Source organism: Hylobates moloch, unplaced genomic scaffold (genome assembly GCF_009828535.3).
Source record: "Hylobates moloch isolate HMO894 unplaced genomic scaffold, HMol_V3 SCAFFOLD_4, whole genome shotgun sequence".
Classification (NCBI taxonomy): Eukaryota; Metazoa; Chordata; class Mammalia; order Primates; family Hylobatidae; genus Hylobates; species Hylobates moloch.
In genome coordinates, this window is record NW_026652279.1 from 50,724,886 (window position 1) to 50,750,373 (window position 25,488).

The 25,488-nt window shown below is 37.7% G+C and overlaps 1 protein-coding gene across 5 annotated transcripts in view; it reads left to right on the forward strand.

The window, feature by feature from the left end:
* The window catches only part of LOC116466972 (uncharacterized), a 176,628-nt gene that overhangs the window by 28,120 nt on the left and 123,020 nt on the right, over positions 1-25,488 (forward strand). For 2 of the 5 annotated variants that reach the window (XM_058437533.1, XM_058437535.1), the window contains exon 3: positions 11,075-11,175. The exons of the other annotated variants lie outside the window; for them this stretch is intronic. The gene's annotated coding sequence lies outside the window, so the exon portion shown is untranslated. The remainder of the gene's footprint in view (positions 1-11,074; positions 11,176-25,488) is intronic. 5 annotated transcript variants of the gene reach the window in all.

The following is a 25,488-nucleotide window of genomic DNA, read 5'->3' on the forward strand; positions in this document are numbered from 1 at the left end:
AGATGAATTAATGAGAATTCCCTCCTCTTCAGTTTTTTAAAATAGCTTGAGGAGGATTGCTATTAGTTCTTCTTTATACATTTGATAGAATTCCACAGTGAATCAATCCAGTCCTGGGCTTTTATTTGCTGGGAGAGTTTTTATTACTGATTCAATCTTGCTATTCATTATTGGTTGGTTCAGGTTTTCTATTTCATTCTAATTCAATCTTGGTAGGTTGTATGTTTCCAGAAGTTTATCCGTTTCATCTAGGTTTTCAAGTTTCCTAACATATAGTTGTTCATAATAGTCTGATCTTATGTCTTCTTGCAGCATCAGCTGTAATGTCTCTTTTTTCATTTCTGATTTTGTTTATTTGGGTCTTTTCTTGGTTAGTCTAGTTAGTGGTTCATATGGTGTATTAACCTGTTTTCACACTGCTGATAAGGACATACATGAGACTGGGCAATTTATGAGAAAGAAAGTTTCATGGACTCACAGGGGGTCCATGTGGTTGGGGAGCCTTCACAATCATGGTCAAAGGTGAAAGGAACATCTTACATGGCAGCAGGAAAGAGAAAAATGACAGCCAAGTGAAAGAGGAAACCCCTTGTAAAATGACCAGATCTTGTGAGACCTATTCACTATGACAAGAACAGTATGGGGGAAACTGCCCCCATGATTCAATTATCTCCCACCAGGTCCCTCCCACAACACATGGGAATTAAGGGAGCTAAAATTCAAGATGAGATTTGCAGTGGGGACAGATGCAAACCATGTTATTCTTCCCCTGAGCCCACCTAAATCTCATGTCCTCACATTTCAAAAACAATCACGCCTTCCCAACTGTCCAGCAAAGTCTTATCACATTTCAGCATTAACTCAAAAGTCCACAGTACAAAGTCTCATCTGAGACAAGGCAAATCCCTTCCACCTATGAGCCTGTAAAATAAAACACAAGTTAGTTACTTCCTAGATACAATAGGGGTACAGGCATTGGATAAATGGGAGAAACTGGCCAAAACAAAGAGGCTACAGGCCCCATGCGAGTCCAAAATCCAGTGGGCAATCAAATCTTAAAGCTCCAAAATGATCTTCTTTGACTCCATATCTCACATTCAGGTCATGCTGATCCAAGAGGTGGGTTCCCACAGACTTGGGCATCTCCACCCCTATGGCTTTGCAGGGTATAACCCCCCTCCTGGCTGCTTTCACGAGCTGGTGTTGAGTGCCTGTGGCTTTTCCAGGTGCCTGGTGCAGGCTGTCAGTGGATCTACCACTCTGGGGTCTGGAGGATGGTGACCCTCTTCTCACAGCTCCACAAGGCAGTGCCCCAGTGGGGACTCTGTGTGGAGGCTTGTATCCCACATTTCCTTTTTGCACTGTGCAGAGGTTCTCCATGAGGGCTCCACCTCTGCAGCACACCTCTGCCTGGACATCCAGATGTTTCCATACATCCTCTGAAATCTAGGTGGAGGTTCCCATGCCTCAATTCTTGACTTCTGTGCACCCGCGTGCTCAAGACCATGTGGAAGCTGCCAAGGCTTGGGGCTTGCACCCCCTGGACCCATGGCCTGAACTTTACCTTGGCCCTTTTTAGCCACAGCTGGAGCAGTTGGGATGCAGGGCACCAAGTCCCTAGGCTGCACACAGCAGGAGGGCCCTGGGCCTGGCAAACAAAACCATTTTTCCTCCTAGGCTCCTAGGCCTGTGATGGGAGGTGCTGCTGGAAAGGTCTCTGACATGCCCTGGAGACATTTTCCCCATTGTCTTGGTGATTAACATTGGGCTTCTTGTTACTTACACAAATTTCTGTAGCAGGCTTATATTTCTCCCATTCTCTTCTGTTGCATTGTCAGGCTGCAAATTTTCCAAACTTTTATGCTCTTCTTCCTCTTGAACACTTGGCCACTTAGAAATTTCTTCCGCCAGATACCCTAAGTCATCTCCCTCAAGTTCAAAATTCCACAGATCTCAATTTGGGCAGAGGCAAAATGCTGCCATTCATTTTGCTAAAACATAGAAAGAGTCACCTTTACTCCAGTTCCATCAAGTTTCTCATCTCCATCTGAGACCACTTCAGCCTGGGTTTCATTGTCCATAGTGTTATCAGCATTTTGGTCAAAGCCATTCAACAAATTTCTAGGAAGTTCCAAACTTTCCCACATTTTCCTGTCTTTTTCTGAGCCTTCCAAACTATTCCAACCTTTGCCTATTACCCATTTCCAAAGTCACTTCCACATTTTTGGGTACTTTTATAGCAGTGCCCCACTATTTGGTACCAATTTACTGTATTAGTCCATTTTCATGCTGCTGATAAAGACATGCCCAAGACTGGGTAATTTATAAAGAAAAGAGGTTTATAAAGAAAAGAGGTAATTTATAAGGAAAAGAGGCTGGGGCGACCTCACACTCAAGGAGGAAGACAAAAGACACCTCTTACATGGTGGCAGGCAAGAGAAAAATGAGAGCCAAGTGAAAAGAGAAACCCCTTATAAAACCAGCAGAACTTGTGAGACTTATTCACTAACATGAGAAGAGTATGAGGAAAACTGCCCCCATGATTAAGCTATCTCCCACTGGGTCCTTCCCACAACACATGGGGATTATGGGAACTACAATTCAAGATGATAGTTGGGTGGGGACACACTCATCTTGAATTGTAGCTCCCATAATCCCCAAATGTCATGGGAGGGACCCAGTGGGAGGTAATTGAACCATGGGGGTGGTTACCCCTATGCTGGTGTTCCATGATAGTGAGTGGGTTCTCACGAGATCTGATGGTTTCATAAGAGGGTTTTCCCCCTTTTGCTTACACTTCTTTCTGCCACCAGGTGAAGAAGATTGTGTTTGCTTCCTCTTTTGCCATAACTGAAAGTTTCCTAAGACCTCCTCAGCCATGCTGAACTGTGAGTCAATTAAACCTCTTTACTTTATAAATTACCCAGTCTCAGGTATGTCTTTATTAGCAGTGTAAGAACAGACTAATACAGTGGTTTATCCATTTTATCTTTTTGAAGAAGCAACTTTTCATTTATTGATCCTTTATATTATTTTTTAGTCTTCATTTGATTCTGCTCTTTTTTCTTTCTTTTCTTTTGCTAATTTTGGGTTTGGTTTGTTCTTAATTTTCTAGTTCCTTGAAGTGTATCATTAGATTATTTCAAAACTGTTTTTTTAAACTTAGGGGCTTATTTTTATAAACTTCTTTCTTAGTACTGCTTTTGCTGTGTCCCACATGTTTTGATATGTTATGTTTCCATTTTCATTTGTTTCAAGATTCTTTTTTTGATTTCCATGTTATTTGTTGACTCAATAGGTGTCAGGAGCAAGTTGTTTAATTTCCATATATTTATATACTTTCCAAAGTTCCTCTTGGTGTTGATTTCTAGTTTTATTTGATTGTAGTCTGAGAAGATACTTGATATGATTTTTACATTTGTTGAGACTTGTTTTGTAGCCTAACATATGATCAATCTTAGAGAATGTTCCATGGGCTGATGTGAGGAATGTGTATTCTGCCATTGTTGGGTAGAATATTCTGCAAATGTCTGTTAAACCCATTTGATCTAAAGTCCAGCTTATGTCCAATGTTTCTTTGTTCAATTTTCTGTCTAGATGATTTGTCTAAAGCTGAGAGTGGGGTGTTGAAGTTTCCCATTATTTCTGTATTGCAGTCTATCTCTCTTTTTAGATTTAATAATGTTTGCTTTATGAATTTGTGTGTTCCGGTGTTGGGTGCATATATATTTAGAATGGTTATATCTCCTTGCTGGACTAGTCTCTTTATCATATAATGACCTTCATTTTCATGGTTTTGTTGTTTGTTTTTGTTTTTTACTGTTTTTGACAGAAAACCTGTTTCATCTGATATAAGTATAGCTACTCCTGCTCACTTTTGGTTTCTGTTTGCGTGAAATATCTCTTCATAGACTTTACGTGTCTATGTGTTTTTACAGGTAATGTGCATTTCTTGTAGGCAGTATATAACTGGATGTTTGTTTTTTGAAAATTCATTCATCCAGTCTATGTCATTTAAGTAGAGAATTTAATTCATTTACATTCAGAGTTATTATTGATATGCATGGGTTGTTTTCTGTTATATTTCTGTCATATTGTTGTTTTCTGGTTGTTTTTATGTTCTTCATTTCTTTTTTTTGTCTCTTATCAATATTCATTGTGTTTTGCTGATTTTCTGCAATGGTACCATTTGAGCCTACTGTCTTCCTTAGTTGTTTGTTTCCTTTACCAGTGAGTTTTATATTTTTGTGTGCTTTTTTATGGAAACCGTCATCCTTTTGCTTCAAGGTTTATAACTCCTATGAGCATTTCTTGTAAGGTCATTCTAGTGGTGATGAATTCCCTCAGCATTTGCTTATCTGGAATAGACCACATCTCTCCTTCATTGACAAAGAAGATTTTTGTTGGATATAGTATACTTGGGTGGCCATTTTTATCTTTCAGCACTTTGAATATATCCTTCCATTCTCTCCTGGCCTATAAAGTGTCTGCTACAAACTCTGTGCTTAATCTGATAGGGGCTCCTTTATATAATGAGACACTTTTCTCTTGGTGCTTTTAGAATGTTCCTTTGTCATTGATTTTAGACAGTTTTATTATGATGTGCCATGGAGAAGAACCTTTTCCTTTTATCTGTTTGTGGATCACTGGGCCTCCTGTATATAGGTGTCTAAATCTCTTGCTAGACTTGGGAATTTTTCATCTGTTATTTTGTTAAATCGGTTTTCCAACCCTTTCATTCTCTCTTTGCCTGGAGATACTGATGATTTGTATATTTGGTTGCTTTATGATGTTCTGTATATCATGATGATTGTTATCATTCTTTTTTATTCTTTTTTCTTTTTTTTGTCTGACTGGGTTATTTCAAAAGACCCATCTTCAAGTTTGATATACTTTCTTCTGCTTGATCTAGTCTATTGTTGAATCTTTTGAGTATATTTTTTATTTTATTGAAGAAGTTCTTCAGTCCCAGAATTTCTGTTTGGTTCTTTTTTATAGTATCTACCTCTTTGGTAAATTTCTCATTTATATTCTTAATTGCTTTTTCTGATTTATTTGCATTGTTTTTCAGAATTCTCTTGTATCTCACTGAACCTTAGTACCATAATTTTGAATTCTTTTTCTAGGATTTCAAGAATTTCTTTTTGATTGGGATCTATTACTGGGGAATTATTATATTCTTTTGAAGTTGTCATATATTCTTACTTTTTCATGTTTCCTCTTTCCTTACTTTGATATATGCACATCTGGTATAATAGATACTTCTTTCAATTTTTTGGATTGACTCCATAGGGGAGGACGTTTTCCTGAAGATGTGTCAGTATTATTGATTGGGTAGGGTGATCTGGCTTTGATTTTGGGTATATGTAGTGGAGTAGTCTCTGTATGGTTTCTTTGTCTATTATCAGTATCAGCGGTATCTGTGATTCCTCAGTGATTTCAGTTGGGGTTATTAATGGAGGCTGTAGTGAAGTTTTGCCAGGGACAGGGGTGCCAGGTGGGCCAGTCTTTGGGCCCCAGTTGTGACAGTGATTGGCTGAGTATGCATGACATTAGGCACCATGGTACTTATACTGGCACTGGGGATATTTGGATCAGGCAGGCAAATTCTTGGACCTACAGGTGGCTTGCACAGATGCTGGTAGTGGCAGCAGTGGACCAAATGGGTGAGTAGGTTCTTGGATCCCTGAGTAGCTGGCGTGGATTGGGTGATGGCAGTAGAGTGGCATAATGACCCTCTGGGTCCTGAGCTTTACATGCTGATGTTGGTGGTTGCCATGGTGCAGGATCACCATCCACAGCCTCAGACACACAGCTCTCAGGTTCACTGCTCTTGACAACAGAAGTGCTGCGGCACCATGCAGAGGGGAAGTACCCAGTCCTTCATGTGCAAGCTCAGGCATGAAGGCCACACCACCAGTGGGGATACAGTCACCACCCATAGGCTCAAACAGACAGTATGCTAATTCACCCATCTCAGCCTTCCGTGGCATCCACAGTGGCTGTGCCTACCAATCAATAATATTGTGGTGTACAAAGGAGGAGAAAGGGTTCTGCTCTCTGTGGGTGAGCCTGAGCACAGAGGCCACTCCTCCGGTGGGAGGAGATCTCACTCTCCATGGCTGAGCACAGAGTTTGTGCCACAGCTAGGGGTGAGGTCATTTCTCACAGCCACAGAGAGGGAGCTCTCACGCTCTGAAAAGTATGTATTTTGTTTTCCTTTGTCCCAGGGGCTGCCTTTTTTGTTCAGCATTGTCATTTCCCTGTGGGATAAGGTAGTAGGGACCCTGCAGCACCTTTGGGTCCAGCCAGCACTATGGCACTGTAGCCCTCCAGGTAGATACTGGGATATGTCATTTGGAGCTCCCAATATGTAGATATATGAGATCTGTGGTTACCAGGGCAGGATGTAGCCCCATCACTGCTGTGCTCTCACAATGACAGCCTGCTGCAGCTGCTTAGGTCTCAGGGAGGTGAGTGACCCAGCATGAGTTCCCTGTGGTGCAATGACCTCATGTGGAGTCTCCAAGTCACCACTCATGCTAGTGGCAGTGTTCGTGTGAATAGAGAAGCTCTCCCATAGTTCAGATCATAGCAGTACATGGTGGGGATGTGGACAAGTAATCTTCTCTCAGTTAATTTTTCTTTGCAATACCAGACCCACCTGGGCTCCCAGCCAGTTTGGCCAAGCTAGCATTTTGCTTCCTTTTCCTTCTGTGCTTTAGCTATTTCTCGTGACTTATCTGTTGGACTCCAATGTTCTCTCCTAGCTGTTCTGTTTGTGGTATGATTATCTATTTGTAATTTTGTTTTTGCTTTCTGGAGAGGGGAGATGTTTGAAGTCGCTGGTCAGCCTTCTTTAAATAGGATCCCTTTTCAGATGTTCATATGTGTCATTACCTCAGAAAATTTTTCGTTGACCTTACAGTCTAAATTGATTACACCTGATTATTTATTCACATAGCAAATGTTTATTTAATTTAATGTGTAACTCACAAGAGTATAAGCTTCATTATGACCTTGTCTATTTTGTTGACTACCATATACATACTCAGCATTTAGCTAATATTATACATTGATGAATTCAATAAATATTTGTTAAATGAACAAATAATAAAAGCAAATAACTGGTAATGCTCTTAATGAAACATTCCATATTTATTTACATATTTCCCTCTTCCATAAAGCATGGTAGAAAAAAAAACATGTAGAGAGAAGAAAAAAGAGTAATTTAAGAGGCATTCTTGTACTGAGATTTTCCTCTCTTTAGAAGTCCTAAACCTGAAAATTTGGTCCAGAGGAAGTGGTATCAAGCAGTTCTACAAAATCCAGTTTAATTGTTCAGTGTTTGTGGCAAGATTAGAAGTACTTTTTTTTTGCTTATCTATACAAACAGTAAAGTTTAGAGGGAAAACACAAGGCAAAACAGTAAGAGGCATCTGGGGATGGGAAGCAGGTGAAGGAGTGAGTGCTAGACAATTTTCCCCTAGCCTTCCCTTCCGTGGAGAAAAGGCAGGCATTGCTGCCATCCTGTCTATTCAGTTCTCTTTGTCAGCTTTGCTCAGGACAAGGGCACATTCTACCTCAAAAAAAAAAAAAAAAAGTTTTCCAAAGAAAGGTGATGCTGCTAACCACGAAACTGATTGATGCTTTCGAAGCTTTCTCATACCCTGTCCTGCTAGTTGTGGTTATTATCTTGAAGCAAAAAAAGTAAATGTATTTGAAGCAACCTTTTCATGATTTTTTTTCTCTTGGAGTGCATGTGTGTGTAACATTGTGGAGTAAGTGAAATTAGTAATATTTTAGTAAATTCGATTTCTAATTATATAAACTGTAACTTTGAGTTACTCTCTTAGTTTTATTACATACACAATCTCAGATATGTGAATCATTAAGGGGATCCTGTTTAAAAAATGGTTTCTAGGTATTCAAGGAAATTGTACCTCCAATTTCATTTTTTTCCCCAAGATACTGGATTTCCTGTTACATTATACAAACATTTAATACAGTCATGTATCACTTAACCATAGGAATATGTTCTGAGAAATACATTGTCAGGTGGTTTTGTCACTGTGCAAACAAAGAATGTACTTACACAAACCTAGCTGGTATAGCCTACTACACACTTAGACTATATGGCATAACCTATTGCTCCTAGACTACAAATCTGTAAAGCAAGTTACTGTACTGTAGGTAATTGTAACACAATGGTTAGTATTTGTGTGTCTAAACATACATAAACATAGAAAAGGTACAGTGAAAATACAGTAAAAAGATAAAAAATGGTACACCTGTATAGGGCTCTTACCATGAATGGAGCTTGTAAGAGTGGACATTTCTCTGGGGGAGTGAGAGACTGGTAAGTGAGTAGTAAGTGAATGGTAAAGGCCTAGGACATTGCTGTACACTACTGTAGACTTTAGAAACACTGTAGACTTAGCCTACACTACATTTATAAAAAAAATTTTCTTTATTCAATAATAAATTAACCTGAGCTTACTGTAACCTTTTAATTTTATACACTTTAAAGATTCTTTTCACTTTTGTCTCTTGTAATAATGCTTAGCTTAAAACACAAACATATTACATAACTGTACAAAAGTATTTTCTTCCTTTAATCCTTATCTTATGAACTATTTGCTATTATTACTTTTTTATTTTTTTTACTTCTAAAATTGTTTTGTTAAAAATAACACAGCCATACACATTAGCCTAGGCCTACACAGCATCATGATCATCAATATCAATATCACTATCTTCCATCTCCACCTCTTGTCTTACTGGAAGGTCTTCAGGGGCAATAACGTAAATGAAGCTGTTATCTCTTATGATAACAATGCCTTCTGCTGGAATATCTCCTGAAGAACCTGCCTGAGGCTATTTTGTAGTTAACATTAAAAAAAATAAGTATAAGGAGTACACTCCAAATGAACAATAAAAAGTATAGATAGTAAATTCATAAACTAGTGGTAGTAATTTATTATCATTATCAAGTATTTTGTGCTATATATAATTGTATGTGTTATACTTTTATACTACTGGCAGCATAGCAGCTTTGTTTATACCAGCATCCCCATAAATATGTGAGCAATGTATTTACCTATGACATCGTAATAGCTGTGATGACTCCAGTGATAGAAATTTTTCAACAGTACTATAATCTTGTGGGGCCATCATCATATATGTGTTCCTTTATTGACAGAAACTTTGTTATGCTGCGCATGACTGTACTTGATGTTTGAGATGTACCTTTGTTTCTAAGAATTCCTGCCATATTCTTTGGCTCAGGGAATGACCAGAAATGTACACGTATCCAAAGGCCTTTTCTCAAGGCAAGACAGCCCACAGTGACCTACTATGCCACTAATCTTCACAATTCAGAAGTACACAGAGAAACTAGAGTCAGAAGCCAGGAACTGCCTGTTGGCCATAGGGCAGCAATTTGATTCCTGGAAGTTTGTTGTTCTTCTCAAAATTGGAAGTACATTGAAAAGGATTCTCTCTTGTAGTATGCAGGATATAAGCTATAGAGTTGAGGCAGGCACAAGATAGAGTAATTTATCAGGCTTCCCACAATTTCTCCCAGACCTGAAAAGCCTGAAAGGAACATGAGATCTTATCACCCTAATTGAGAGGGTAAGACAGCCATAAAGAAGCTATTTAATTTGTACAAAGAGAATTATCTAAAATTATATTCATGTGAAATAGAAATTGTGACTCTAACAGCTATTTACTGTCTGAGTCCTCTGGAAATAAGCAGAACTTTAAGACTGAGCATTCTTGTCAGTGTGTGTATTTTGCTAATTGAAAACTTTGGAGGAATAGCTGGGTGGAAGGTGAAAAGGTGTAGTCTAGTCTACCTTTAAAACATGAGATCTCATGAGAGCCTCACAGTGCCTGCAGTGATATATAGGATGACTCTAGGAGTCACTTTTTGGACTAGCTACAGTCTAATTTCCATAGGTATGCTGGATCAAATGTATTCAATTTCCTTGTTTGCTGTATAGTGAAGGGAAAGAGGAAAAAAACAATTGAAGCCAAATATTACCACCTCTTCCCCCTACATTTATTTCCTTATACCCACACACAGTTTACTGAAGGAATCTTAGAATTTATAAGGGACTATAGTGATCAGCCCATTTTAATGTGTTTGCTTTTTGCTGATACAGCACAAGTGTATGCAGAACTGAATCAATTGACCTAAGGTAACATGATGTGAAAAGGAGGATGCTGTATAGAACAAGATAAATGGATTCTAGTCCAAGATCTGTCACTACAGAGCTTGACCAAATTAGCCAATCTCTTTGGGCCTTGGCTTCCTCATCTTAAAATAAAGAGTTTAGATTATAGCAATGGCTTTCAAAGAGTTGGGGGTGGGTGGAGCTTCCCAGTTGAGACCCACTGAAATTAAATAATTGAGTCAATCCTAGAAGTTCTAACACTCCAGTATTCTAAACCTGTGGGATAACGAAGTCAGGGTCTAAATATGTTTTCATTCACTTCCCTGTGGTTATGCAGCAACTGATTTAAAAAACATAATAAAGAAGAAGGCGGAGGAGGAGAAGGAGAAAAATAACTACTTTTGAAGTGTCAGTGGAGAGCAAACATGAAAGACAAGTCAATCTCCCTGTTTTAATATCATGAAAATGTGATTACATTATTATGTGAAGGTCATTCAACCCTGGGTTGATTTAATTACTCTGACTGTAATGACCCAAGTGGACTACCATATAATCAGTTTAGCTTTAGAAATAAATATTTAATTCCTAGGCATTTAAACATTTGGATTGGTGACAATATGATGAATGTCAGCAGGCTCGTACATATATTTTCCAGCGATTCATCATAGAATCAGTGAATATATGTTGTGTATGTTGCAATCTATGTTGTAGTACAAAACCTCTCTCAGGTACAAAGACCAATCTCCCTAATAATGCTGATAACCAACAGGTGAAAATGCTAAATAACCTGTATCAGTTTCAAGGTAATTCGCTTTTTAAAATTTAAGGTTTTAAAGAATTTCTCACGGATTTCTAAAAATTGATTTTTAAAGCATTCTCACTTTTTTTTCCAGAAGCAAAATTTAATATTCACTCTAAATCTGGGTTGGCACTTAGTCGTTTGTGCCTTTTAAAGAAGATGTTTCCAGTGGAGCTTCACTGAGGGAGCAAACTGGTAATATGATATTGTAGCCTCACAATAGGTTACTGGTGGATTTTTCCACCAGTATAATTTAAAACTAATTAATAGACTTTATTTTTTTGAACAGTTTTATGATTCAGAAAAACTGAGCAGAAAGATCAGAGTTCCTATTTTCCCTACCTCCCCAGTTTTTCCCTAGTATAAACATCTTGCAAGTGTGATACATTTGTTAGAATTGATGAGCCAATATTGATACAGTATTATTATTAAATAAAGTCCATACTTTACGGTTTGCTCTTTGTGTTATTCCATCTATGGTTGTAACAAATGTATAATGACTATTCTCTTTTGTTATAACAGATGTATATATTCAGTAGTAGACTGAATAGATTAAATAGACATTAGTTTATAGCAGTAATAAACTGAGGGATACCTTATGTAATTGCCTACTTGCAAAGATTTTCAGCTGCCTACTAGACATTGCCAAATACATGTTTCACTTTACCCACCATGTTTAAAACTCAAATTTATTGTATCCTCCTCTAGGAGAAATTATCTTTCCAACTCTCTAGTTCTGTCAGTGACACTACTTTGCTTCCAGGCAGAGAAGCACCCGCTTTACATGTTGGGGGCACCATGACACAATTAGTCCTTATGTGGTTATGAGTGTTAAATTCTTTAACTAGTTTTGTCTTCGCCTGCCTATTGCAATCTCAAAACAATAAAATTTAGTGGTAATTAGATTAGATTAAGACCCAGAAAATTTAGATAATAATCTTAACCTTGATATTAACCAGATGTGAAACTGCAAATACACTCCTTTACCACTTTGAGCTTCAGTTTCTTGTAAAATGGGGACATGAGATTAAATGATCTCTCAGATTTTTTCCAGCTCTAATGTAGCAATTTCCCCCTCCTGGTGACTTTTCTTTCACTTTCTCTCCATCTTGCAGCCATCAGCCACCTGGTCAGTTTATCCTATGCCTATGTTAACCTAAACAAATATGTATTAGACTCTTTGGAATCAGGCTCTTCCACACTCCAAATTATCATGCATAAACTGGCAGGTTAATTTCCCTGAAACACTACTTTTATCAATGCACACTCATTCTCAAAATATAGTTTCCTATTACCTGTCACATTAAGCATCAAATATTAATTAGTTTGTTTCTCCTGGGCAGAAGTTGCAAACTTAAATGCTTACACATGCCAAGCAAAGTAAAGTGAAGCCAACTGAGCAGGACTTGTAGCCAATCAGAGAATATGTCTTCCTGAAAAGGAGGTTGCTAAAACTTGGCTTCCTCAGGTGACTGCCACATGGGAAAGTGGACTCAGAAATACCAGCCAGATCTTTCAATAGTTCAAGAGAAAGAAAATTCAGATTTCTTTGAAATATCCCGATTTTTAAATGTTGACAACTAAATCAGTTTTTTCTTTGTGATTTCATTTTTTGTTAATTATGTCAAAACTGTATCCCAAAGTCAAAATGATATTACCAGTTACATTCACAAGTCTTCCTTCCATTTCCTTTTACTGTGATCTGTTTCATCCCTCTTATATGTAATTAATTAGTTTTTGTTTTATCCTCCATCCTATATTTTTGAAAATAAAAACATTGTGTATATTTACACTCATATTTCCTTCAATTTTTTAAACTATAGCATAGTATAAACACTGTCTGCCCCTTTTTTTTTTCACTTACTACATTCTGGATCCATGTTAGTATATGAATATCTTCCTCATTTTTTGGGGCAACTATACAGGGTCCCATTATGGGGATGTACCATTGTTTATATCTATTTTTTATGAACTTCAAGCTAAGAATCAGTTTTATGTTTCTAAATGACTGAAAACAAAATTAAAATAATAATAATATTTTTAAAAAATGAAAATTATTTAAAAGGCAAATTTTGATATTCACAAATAAAGTTATATTAAAACACAACCATGCTCATTTGTATATTGTCTATTGCTGCTTTTGTGCTGCAATGAGAAAGATGAGTAGTTGCAGCAGAGACCATATAGACCACAGAGCCTAAAATATTTAGTATCTGACCTTTTACAGAAAAATTTTGCCAAATCTGGTTTATTGAGCTGGTCTACTATTAATAGATGTTTTGGTTGTTCCAGTTTACTAGAAATAATAAATAAATAAAGCTTTAAAGTATAGCCTTCGACATAAGTAATTTTGTATTTTTGCCAGTATGTCTTCACAACAGATGCCAAGAATTGGAATTGCTGTGCCAAAGGGCAATGCATAGGTAATTACAGTAGAATTTGGCAAATTCCTTTCTGTAGGAATTGTATGATTTTTGCTTCCCCACCAACAATGTGTGAGAGTACCTGTTTACCCAAGCCTAGCCAACATAACATATTGCCAACTAATTTGTTAATTCAAGTGGTTTTAATGCAGTAGGAGATGTCAACAAAATATGTCCAAACACAAGCTGCAGTTAGGGATCCACTCATTTGCAGATCTGCAGTGTATGATTGATTAGGTTGTGCTGTGCAAGAGTGTTCAGTTTTGGGGATGCAAATGGAGACTGAAAGCCATTCTTCTTTACCTTATTGTGTGCCCTAATATGGGTCTGCTTACGTTGCTGGAGGAAAGTGTGCCTTCCTTCACAGGTCCAGCCAGACAGAGTTGCCAATTTTTATTCTACTCAGTGGGTGTGGCTTTTTGCAGTTTATTGCTACAGGAAGTGGGAGATTGGGGAAGTGAGGCAGCTTCACAATTTGTGACACTTATTGTAGGTAGGTCATTCAAATATAGAACTCATTTCACCTACCTATTTATTTTTTCTGCTTTCCCCTAATATCTATTCTGCAAATCTACACTATCTTCAGCTAGCTTAGTTCTAATCTTCCCAGTGGAGTCTTTTTAAAAATTATTTCCATTCCACCTATCTATCTTTTATTTTTGAATTTCCATCATCTTGTCTGTAACTCACAGCCTATCACTAAACTGTTTCATTTTCTTGATTGTTTTATCTCACGACCTTTTTTTGTTACTTTCTTCTTCCCCAAACCACCCTTCTCTCTACCTCCTATACCCCCTCCCTCTTACATACTAGAGTCTTAGGTATATAGCAGATGTTTAATATACATAGTGGGTGAGTGAAATGCACCAAATTTTCCAAAAGTGCATCCAGAACACACTTGGAAATTCCCATTGGATTAACTTGCTGGAGTGGGGTTTCATATCTGAATGGGATCCAATGGTCTCTTCCATCTGATTAGCAGGAGCTGATCTATTATTAGAAGTAAATGTGAGTTGTGGTCAAGAAGTGAGGTCAGAGCCATCAGGGCAAATGCAGATATCAGGAGATGGATGAGGAATCAGGAGTTGGGGAGTCAGGATTGTTTAATGGTGGAATGTGAAGTGCTACAGGAGATCTGTTTCCAGACAAAGAGGCAACAATGTGAGTGTGCTAGAATGGTCTCATTGGATTGTGGCAATGTAGCAAGAAGTCAGGACTGGTCTAGTGGGGGTGGGGGTTCAGTAAACTTTTTCTGTTAAGATCTGGATACTAAACGTTTTAGCTTTGCAGGCCATAAGGTCTGTGTTATATAACAGTTTAAGTATTGTTGTATCTCAACAGCAGCCATAGACAATGTATAAATAAGTGAGTATGGCTGAGTTATGATGAAACAATTTATGGACACTAAAATTTAAATTTCCTGAAATTTTCTCACAAAAATTTTTCTCAGTCATTTAAAAGTGTAAAAACTCTTTTTATGTCAAAAGCTGTATAAAAGCAGGCAGTGGGCCATAGTTTCAATCCCTGGTCTAAAAGCACAGTGCTGATCTATTAAGAAGCTGAGTACTAATTTCTGTCCATGAAACTATATATTAGAATGTTTGAATTGGGTTCTTTTGAAATAATTTTCTTGTATAAAAATTGAGAAGGAAATAAAGGGTATTCAATTAGGAAAAGAGGAAGTCAAATTGTCCCTGTTTGCAGATGACATGATTGTATATCTAGAAAACCCCATTGTCTCAGCCCAAAATCTCCTTAAGCTGATTAGCAACTTCAGCAAAGTCTCAGGATACAAAATCAATGTACAAAAATCACAAGCATTCTTATACACCAATCACAGACAAACAGAGAGCCAAATCATGAGTGAACTCCCATTCACAATTGCTTCAAAGAGAATAAAATACCTAGGAATCCAACTTACAAGGGATGTGAAGGACCTCTTCAAGGAGAACTACAAACCACTGCTCAATGAAATAAAAGAGGATACAAACAAATGGAAGAACATTCCATGCTCATGGGTTGGAAGAATCAATATCGTGAAAATGGCCATACTGCCCAAGGTAATTTATAGAGTCAATGCCATCTCCATCAAGCTACCAATGACTTTCTTCACAGAATTGGAAAAAACTACTTTAAAGTTCATATGAAACCAAAAAAGAGCCCGCATTGCCAAGTCAATCCTAAGCCAAAAGAAAAAAGCTGGAGGCATCACGCTACCTGACTTCAAACTAAACTACAAGGCTACAGTAACCAAAACAGCATGGTACTAGTACCACAACAGAGACATAGATCAATGGAACAGAACAGAGCCCTCAGAAATAATGCCACATATCTACAACCATCTGATCTTTGGCAAACCTGACAAAAACAAGCAATGGGGAAAGGATTCCCTATTTAATAAATGATGTTGGGAAAACTGGCTAGCCATATGTAGAAAGCTGAAACTGGATCTCCTCCTTACACCTTATACAAAAATTAATTTAAGATGGATTAAAGACTTACATGTTAGACCTAAAACCATAAAAACCCTAGAAGAAAGCCTAGGCAATACCATTCAAGACATAGGCGTGGGCAAGGACTTCATGTCTAAAACACCAAAAGCAATGGCAACAAAAGCTAAAATTGACAAATGGGATCTAATTAAACTAAAAATCTTCTGCACAGCAAAAGAAACTACCATCAGAGTGAACAGGCAACCTACAGAATGGGAGAAAATTTTTGCAATCTACTCAACTGACAAAGGGCTAATATACAGAATCTACAATGAACTCAAATTTACAAGAAAAAAACAAACAACCCCATCAAAAAGTGGGCAAAGGACATGGACAGGCACTTCTCAAAAGAAGACATTTATGCAGCCAAAAAACACATGAAAAAATGCTCATCATCACTGGCCATCAGAGAAATGCAAATCAAAACCGTAGTAAGATACCATCTCACACCAGTTAGAATGGCAATCATTAAAAAGTCAGGACAGAACAGGTGCTGGAGAGGATGTGGAGAAATAGGAACACTTTGACACTGTTGGTGGGACTGTAAACTAGTTCAACCATTGTGGAAGTCAGTGTAGCAATTCCTCAGGGATCTAGAACTAGAAATACCATTTGACCCAGCCATCCCATTACTGGGTATATACCCAAAGGACTATAAATCATGCTGCTATAAAGACACATGCACACGTATGTTTGTTGTGGCACTATTCACAATAGCAAAGACTTGGAACCAACCCAAATGTCCAACAACGATAGACTGGATTAAGAAAACGTGGCACATATACACCATGGAATACTATGCAGCCATAAAAAATGATGAGTTCATGTCCTTTGTAGGGACATGGATGAAACTGGAAACCATAATTCTCAGTAAACTATCGCAAGGACAAAAAACCAAACACCACATGTTCTCACTCATAGGTGGGAATTGAACAATGAGAACTCATGGACACAGGAAGGGGAACATCACACTCCGGGGACTGTTGTGGTTTGGTAGGAGGGGGGAGGGACAGCATGAGGAGATATACCTAATGCTAAATGACGAGTTAATGGGTGCAGCAAACCAACATGGCACATGGATACATATGTAACAAACCTGCACATTGTGCACATGTACCCTAAAACCTAAAGTATAATAATAAAAAATAAAATTAAAAAAAAAAAGAGTGGTTAAGGCAAGGGAGAGGAGGGGAAGGAAAATGGTATAAGCAGTTAACTCAGCAAGCCTGAGTTGCTCAAATGATGCGCATTCTCAGACGAGCCGGATTCTGAAACTGGCCCTTGGTCAGCGCCTAGAAACGGAGGTCTTGTACTAGCCCTATCCCCTAAATGATAAGGGTGTTTTGTATGGTTACAGTACTGAACCACACTGTACCAGCTTGTCTAGATATTTTGTGCAAACTGTATGATTTATAGTAAACACCTGCTTTCCTTCTGGAGTTGCTGTAATAGTAGTCAGTTGCAAAGGAACTATATGCCTATGTGATATGGTCTGAATCTGTGTACCCACTCAAATGTCATGTTGAATTGTAATCCCCAATGTTGGAAGTGGGGCCTGTGAAAGGTGATCTGATCATGGGGCAATTACTCATGAATGGTTTTGCACCATCCCCTGTGGTTCTGTGCTTGTGAGATCTGGTTGTTTAAAAGTGTGTAGCACCTTCTGTCTTGCTCCTGCTCCCACCAGGGAACACGCTTTGGTCCCCCTTTCCTTTCCACTGTGACTGGAAGCTTCCTGAGGCCTCCCAAGAAGCAGAAACTGCGATGCTTCCTGTACAACCTGTAGAACTGTGAACCAATTAAACCTCCTTTCTTTATGAATTAAAAAAAAAATTGATATGCTTGGTTATTTTAAAAATAAAATTACTATTCCTATTGTTCTAATAAAATAATAACAATAGTGGCAACTGTTTGCTGAGTACCTATTATGTGTCTGAAATTACACATACATTACTTAGTCCTCACAAGAACCCTATGGAATTTGAAAGATTTTATAATTTATTTGATGTCACACAGCTAGTTAGTAACTAATCCAGGATTCAAACACTGAAACAGAGCATCTGTACAAACTTACGAATGAATATAGCTTGAAATTGGGTAAAGGCCTATCATTTTAATAACATCACCAGGTGAAACACAGGGCACAAGGTAGATTGAGAATCCAAAATCCAAAAATCCAAAATCTGAAGTGCTTTAAAATCTGAAGCTTTTGAAACACTCAACGTGACACTCAAAAGACATGCTCATTGGAGCATTTTGGATTTTGGATTTTCAGATTTGGGATGCTCAGTTGAATAATGCAAATATTTCAGAATCTGAAAAAAATCTGAAATCCAAATGCTTCTTGTCTGAAGCATTTTGGATAAGGGATACTCGACCTGTTTAGTAAATCACACTATGTTATCATTCATATTTCACAACTTAAGGCAGATTTAAGTGCTGACTAAAATGCCATTGGTAAGGTGAAATTAGCATAATTTCACCTTTTTTTCCATAAAAAGTTTATTAGTTTTGGGTTTCAGATTATGATGTGATTTCAATAATGTGTTACAGCTTCAGTTCTACAAAACTGGTATTGGGATAGCTCTAAAATATATATTTGAAGTATTTGAAGCTGTGAAATGTCTGTACAGTAGTTATCCATCTGTAAAAGAGGGTACAATGAAGCACACATCAACCTCTTTCTATCAGTGATACAGGAAAGTATTCCACCTATAATAACTTTTTTTACACTCTTATGATTTACATACTGCTCATACATATATTATTTTATCATATTATATATAAGCCAACACAATCCATGGTTGGAAAGGAAGATACCATTATCTTCCCTTGCTTTAGAATTGTAACTATAGAATTAGAACTATAGAATTGGAACTTCCTGCTTTGGAATTGGAACTATAAGGCTCAGTGAAATGAAGTGAGGGACTCAAGATTAAAGAGATGGTCTATAGATCCACATCTTAAACCAAGGCCAGCTTCACAGGCATGTGACCTGTGCAGTTGAATAGGGCCTTGAACTTAAAAGGCCCTTGTGGGCTGGGCATGGTGGCTCACGCCTGTAATCCCAGCACTTTGAGAGGCGGAGGCAGGTGAATCACGAGGTCAGGAGTTTGAGACTAGCCTAATCAACATGGTGAAACCCCGTCTCTACTAAAAATACAAAAAATTAGCTGGGTGTGGTGGTGGGTGCCTGTAATTCCAACTACTCGGGAGGCTGAGGCAGGAGAATAGCTTGAACCTGGAAGGCTTAGGTTGCAGTGAGCCAGGATCATGCCACTGCACACTCCAGCCCAGGTGACAGTGCGAGACTCCATCTATCTCCAAAAAAAAAAAAAAAAAAAGCCCTGTGTTTGGTCTAATACTCTACTGTCAATATTTTGAAATTCCTCATAACTTATTAACAAGGGGCTCCACATCATCATTTTGCATTGGGCTCTGAAGATTATGTAGCCAATCCTACTTTAAACCAAAATCTTGTTACCATGGATCTATACCTTTTTTTTTATTCTCCAGGAGTTATTTTTTTTTCTTTCCATTAAGCTTGTAGTGTATCAAAACATTCTCTAAGAATTCTTTACAATGTTTACATATGGGGGTGCCAAACTAGACCATGGCATGTTTAATCCATTACCTTTTAGTGTATTCATTGTTAGTAATCTGTTGTTTTATATATATATATATATAATTTTTTATTATACTTTAAGCTCTAGGGTACATGTGCACAATGTGCAGGTTTGTTACATATGTATACATATGCCATGTTGATATGCTGCACCCATTAACTCGTCATTTACCCATTAACTCGTCATTTACATTAGATATATCTCCTAATGCTATCCCTACACCAGGCACCGGTGTGTGATGTTCCCTTTCCTGTGTCCAAGTGTTCTCATTGTTCAACTCCCACCTATGAGTGAGAACATGCGGTGTTTGGTTTTTTGTCCTTGCGATAGTTTGCTGAGAATGATGGTTTCCAGCTTCATCCATGTCCCTACAAAGGATACAAACTCATCATTTTTTTATGGCTGCATAGTATTCCATGGTATATATGTGCTACATTTTCTTAATCCAGTCTATCATTGTTGGACATTTGGGTTGGTTCCAAGTCTTTGCTATTGTGAGTAGTGCTGCAATAAACATACGTGTGCATGTGTCTTTATAGCAGCATGATTTATAGTCCTTTGGGTATATACCCAGTAATGGGATGGCTGGGTCAAATGGTATTTCTAGTTCTAAATCCCTGAGGAATCGCCACACTGACTTCCACAATGGTTGAACTAGTTTACAGTCCCACCAACAGTGTTAAAAGTGTTCCTATTTCTCCACGTCCTCTCCAGTACTTGTTGTTTCCTGACTTTTTAATGATGGCCATTCTAACTGGTGTGAAATGATATCTCATTGTGGTTTTGATTTGCATTTCTCTGATGGCCAGTGATGATGAGCATTTTTTCATGTGTCTGTTGGCTGCATAAATGTCTTCTTTTGAGAAGTGTCTGTTCATATCCTTCACCTACTTTTTGATGGGGTTATTTTTTTCTTGTAAATTTGTTTGAGTTCATTGTAGATTCTGGATATTAGCCCTTTGTCAGATGAGTAGATTGCAAAAATTTTCTCCCATTCTGTAGGTTGCCTGTTCACTCTGATGGTAGTTTCTTTTGCTGTGCAGAAGCTTCTTAGTTTAATTAGATTCCATTTATCAACTTTAGCTTTTGTTGCCATTGCTTTTGGTGTTTTAGACATGAAGTCCTTGCCCATGCCTATGCCCTGAATGGTATTGCTTGGGTTTTCTTCTAGGGTTTTTATGGTTTTAGGTCTAACATGTAAGTCTTTAATCCATCTTGAATTCATTTTTGTATAAGGTGTAAGGAAGGGATCCAGTTTCAGCTTTCTACATATGGCTAGCCAGTTTTCCCAGCACCATTTGTTAAATAGTAATCTATTGCTTTTAAAATTTGGATGGGAAAATGATTTTCTACCTAGAATTCTATACTTCTACAAAGTATCAAGTTGAGGGTGGAGAGAAGAAAAACATTTTCAGTCAGCAAAGACTCAGAACATTTGCCTCCAGCAATACAGGTAGTAAATCAGGAAATAGGAAGATATGAAATCTAGGAAATTGTTGCTGCAAGCCAGAAGAGTAGTCAAGGGTAGTCACAGGATACCTGTGCAGCAGGTCTGGAAAGCAGCAGCCCCAAATGAAGCAGAAAGTTGAGATAGAAACTTTCTGTGATTAGGGGTGGGGAGAGACGGGACTCATTTTATAAATACCTGATATGATGAGACTTCAGAAAAAAAAGTAAGAATGACTTTAAGAAATAATGTATAAGAATAAAGTGAAATAATTAGGAATTCCAGAAACAAACCGAAAAAGCTGTGTAAGAAATAACTATAGTAAAACTACTTGGATGAGGGTCCAACTACTTGACTGCAGTGATATTTATGTATCTTCAAAATGTAAACACTGTTAGGTTACTTAACTAAAAATTATATAACTATATTGGAAGGAATTGGGGAGAGGTTGTGGTTGTATTGTAAGAGCTAAATCCTCACATATTAGAGAAAGACATAAATAGTGTCTAACATTGGTAAATCAAGAATAGCAATATAGGCTGCATGTGACGGCTCACGCCTGTAACCCCAGCACTTGGGAGGATGTGGTGGGAGGAAGGTTTGAGCCTAGGCTTTGGAGATCAGCCTAGACAACACAGTAGGACTTGATCTCTGCAAAAAATAAAAAAATTAGCCAGGCTTGGTGGCATGGCTGTATTCTCAGTTACTTGGGAAGCTGAGGTGTGAGAATCACTTGAGCCTGGGAGGTTGAGGCTGTAGGTAGCTGTGATGGTGTCACTGCATTCCAGCCTGAATAACAGAGCAAGGCACCGTCACTAAAAAAAAAAAAAAAGTAGCAATATAAACATATTATTTATAAATGCAGCAGCTTGTGTTAAAAAGAGATTATCTCTAGGGAATAGAATCTGGTGTTGGAGAGATGGAGAAAAAATGGTTGATATATTCATTATAACTTTTTCAGTACTATTTGATTTTTGTAAGCATATATATTGCATCACTTTTATATAAACATGATTTAAAAAATTCTTTTCAAATGATTCTCAGAGTTCAAAAGTTTTCAAACCTCTTTTCAGTTATCAAAATGATGAGAATATACAGACTGGCTATGCTGTAATCTGCTCAGTTTACTTTGATTGATATAGTATAAGCCCCTATTTCTTAAACTAGCCTATGTGGTTTTAGTCTAGGTGTGCTAATTCTTGCTTTACTGATGAAGGTGTCTTAAAACTTAATTAGCTAATGCCTATAAAGGGATTTCAGGTACTTGGATAAATGGCTTAGTCAATATTGAAGCTATTTTTTCTAATGAGAAATTTTAAGTTACATTTAGCTATGACTTTTATTTGACATCAAATGACAAGAAAATATAGAAAACAACATTAGAACAACCACTGTGACATTCTATTACAGTCTGTTGTAGTTTTTAAAACTTTAGATATTTTTTAAATCAAAGGAAATATATTTTATACTTCTTAGAGGTCACCAAAATGAAGGAGGAATAAAATATAGAGGGTAAAGTTAAATCAAATTTTAAAAGTAACAAAAAAGCATCCTCATATCATTACCTGGTATCAGATGATATTAAAGAAAGAGAAAAAGGTTGTGATATAAAAATTTAAATCATATTTATTGAGCAACTACTGTAAGTCAGACCTTGTTGATAGCTTATTTCAAATAGAGCTGACTTTTGAACAATATGGGTTTGAGCTGTGCAGATGTGCTTATATGTGTTCTTTTTCTCCAACCAAATGCAGACTGAAAATACAGTATTCTCAGATGCAACCCAAATATATGGAGGACTGACTTTTCATATACACGGGTTGTAGGGAGTCGACTGTGGGACTTAAGTATGCATGGATTTGGTTATATAGGGATTACTCTGTAACTAACGATCCTCCACGTGGATGACTATACATAGTATCTTCTAATCCATGTCATTTTCATTGTGCAGATAAGGAAATAAACTTCAGAAATCTTAAGTGACTTGTTCAAAATTGCCCAGGTAATGTAAATTTATAGCTTAGGCCTGTACAATCTAACTCAAAGTTGTACCCAGTTCAACATGCTGTGAGGTTTTCTGATAAAGCATGTGAAGCAAAAATGAAGATAATGAGGGAGATAATACTAACAGGGTATAGTGGCAGTTGTATATTGCTACCAAATTTGAAAGGCTTTGAGTTCACAAATTGGGTCTCAAACTTTCCGACAAACTTGGGTTTGGTTTGGAAAAGTAGAGAATGAGGATAAAAAATTATTTGGGGAGATTTAGATATAGGCTGTTGTTGAGTAACAGGGAAAAGAACTTAAACTTCTAGATTGGTTGTTCTCAAAGTGGGGTCCCTGGACTAGCAGCATCGACATTTCCTGAAAGCTTATTAGAAATGCAAATTCTTGGGCCCCAATCTAGATCCAGACATGTTTCTCAGACCTTAGTTACACAGGAATTCCATGGGCAGCTAGTTACAAAAATTCCTGGGTCCCACCTTCAGAGATTCTGATTCAGTTGGTGTGAGGTGGGGACTAGAAATGTGTACCTCTAACAAACTTTTGGGTGACGTTAGTGCTGCCATTCTGCAGACCACGTTTTTACTTGAATTGTAGATCACCATATCCCATAATAGGTTGTCAACTAATTATTGTTCAAAGAGTGAATATATGAATGTGTGAATTTTTGCATCAGGACGAGGAATTGGTACAGTGTAGTGGGATAGGTAGAAAGGAGGGTAAGAATGGAAGAACCAAGTAGATAGGCAGAACAGACAGATCAGTCAAAAGGCCTAGTAGTTAGGTTTGTACCTAGAGTGGTTGATGTTTACATCAAGTACTTATGTTAGGAGATGATCTAGAATATTTCTTAGCAGCCCTAGTTTGGTTTTATTAATCCTTCATTTATTAGGTCTGAAACATGGCAAGAAAGGGGCTCTTCTTATTAGTGATTGCAATTACTTTTAACCAAAAGACCATGAATCATTGGAGGGAAGAAGCAGCAAGTAGCAATTAATATTTTAAGTTTTAGCATCATATTATTATTTTTTCTTCCAAGGCAACTCCCCAAGTGGGATGTCTAACCAAGACCCTGTCAACATCCTCTAATCTTTCCCTTTCACATCAGGAGTAAGAAGCAGTGCTTGAGGATATATAATTTTTTTTAAATCAAGTTCCTTAGTATTAAAAATTATAAAATAAAGATTTAAAACTTAAAAAAATTAAGTATAAAACATATTTTTATCTCAAAAAAAATCCCACACCCCCTATACCTTTATATCATTTCCGACTTCTTACCCAAATCTGGAAAGAAATGTTGAAGTCACACTTACAGATTCAATGGAACATGCTGTATTTGTTTTCAAGAACAAAGGTTCAGAAATACATTGTGTAGGTTGTTTGTAATTTGAGGGTCATATTTAACAAAAACAAACACTTCCATACAGAATTCAGAAATCCATAGAAAATTATTGTGTTTTGTGGTAATAGGTGTAGGGAAACTTTTTCATTTCTTGTAGAGAGAGACCAGAATATTCACTGAATTATAGAGTGGGGAGGAACCTTGGGAGACTCAAACCCTGTTCATTCAGACCAGAGGGTAAAATAAAGGGAAAAAATGAAGTTTGCTTTTATGTTCTAGATACTAAAAGGTAAACAAAAATACAAACTCTAAGCCTTTGAATTAGAAGACTGAGGAGGAAAGGACCCACTATACTGGAGAAATTTATTTTTCAAGTAGTCAAGGGTATTAGAAATGCCTCTCTCAAATTTTGGCTTATGAATCTATATTATATTGAGTTCCTCCAGAAACAGACCCTGAGATAAGGATTCAAGTCCAAGTGGTTTACTTGAGAGCTGATTTCAGGAAAAACCAGTAGAGAAGTGAGGAAGAGAGATAGAGAAGGGAAGGCAGCCAATAGAGTGCATCGTCATGCAAGTTACCACTGAGGATAGAAGGAGCTTCATCCTGCCGGAGAGCACTGGAGCCAATGTAGAACATGTGCCTCAAAAATTCTCCCACTAAGTCCAACAACCAGTCATTAGTTAAGGGTAGGGTAAAGAGGGTGGGAATTGATTCTCTGGCACTGCTGGTCTGCCATGTGTATGGGCAGAGAGAGTTCCACTCAGGGTCAACTACAAGATTTTTGTGGCTCAGCGCAAAATCAAAATGAGAATGTGAGATCCCTTATGTAAAAAGGCTTTTGCTATTTCTCTGTCTCTCTCTCTCTCTCTGTCTCTCTCTCTCCTCTCTCTCTCTCTCTCACACACACACACACACAAACACACACACACTCACACAGTGTGTGTTTACTCTTTAATGTCGTGCTCCCTCTGGCATGTAGATACATGCAGGGAAAGTGCAGATCCTCATAGTTGGCTGGTCCCTACCCCATTTTGTCCCAAAATTGGGCACATAGGGTATGCTGCACACATGTGTCTAACCCTGACTCTTATCACAACTTGTGCCCAGGCGCCCTCTATGGTAGGAGGGTAGCAGAAGTCACTGGGTCTGGGTAGGGAATAGGCAGGGAAGC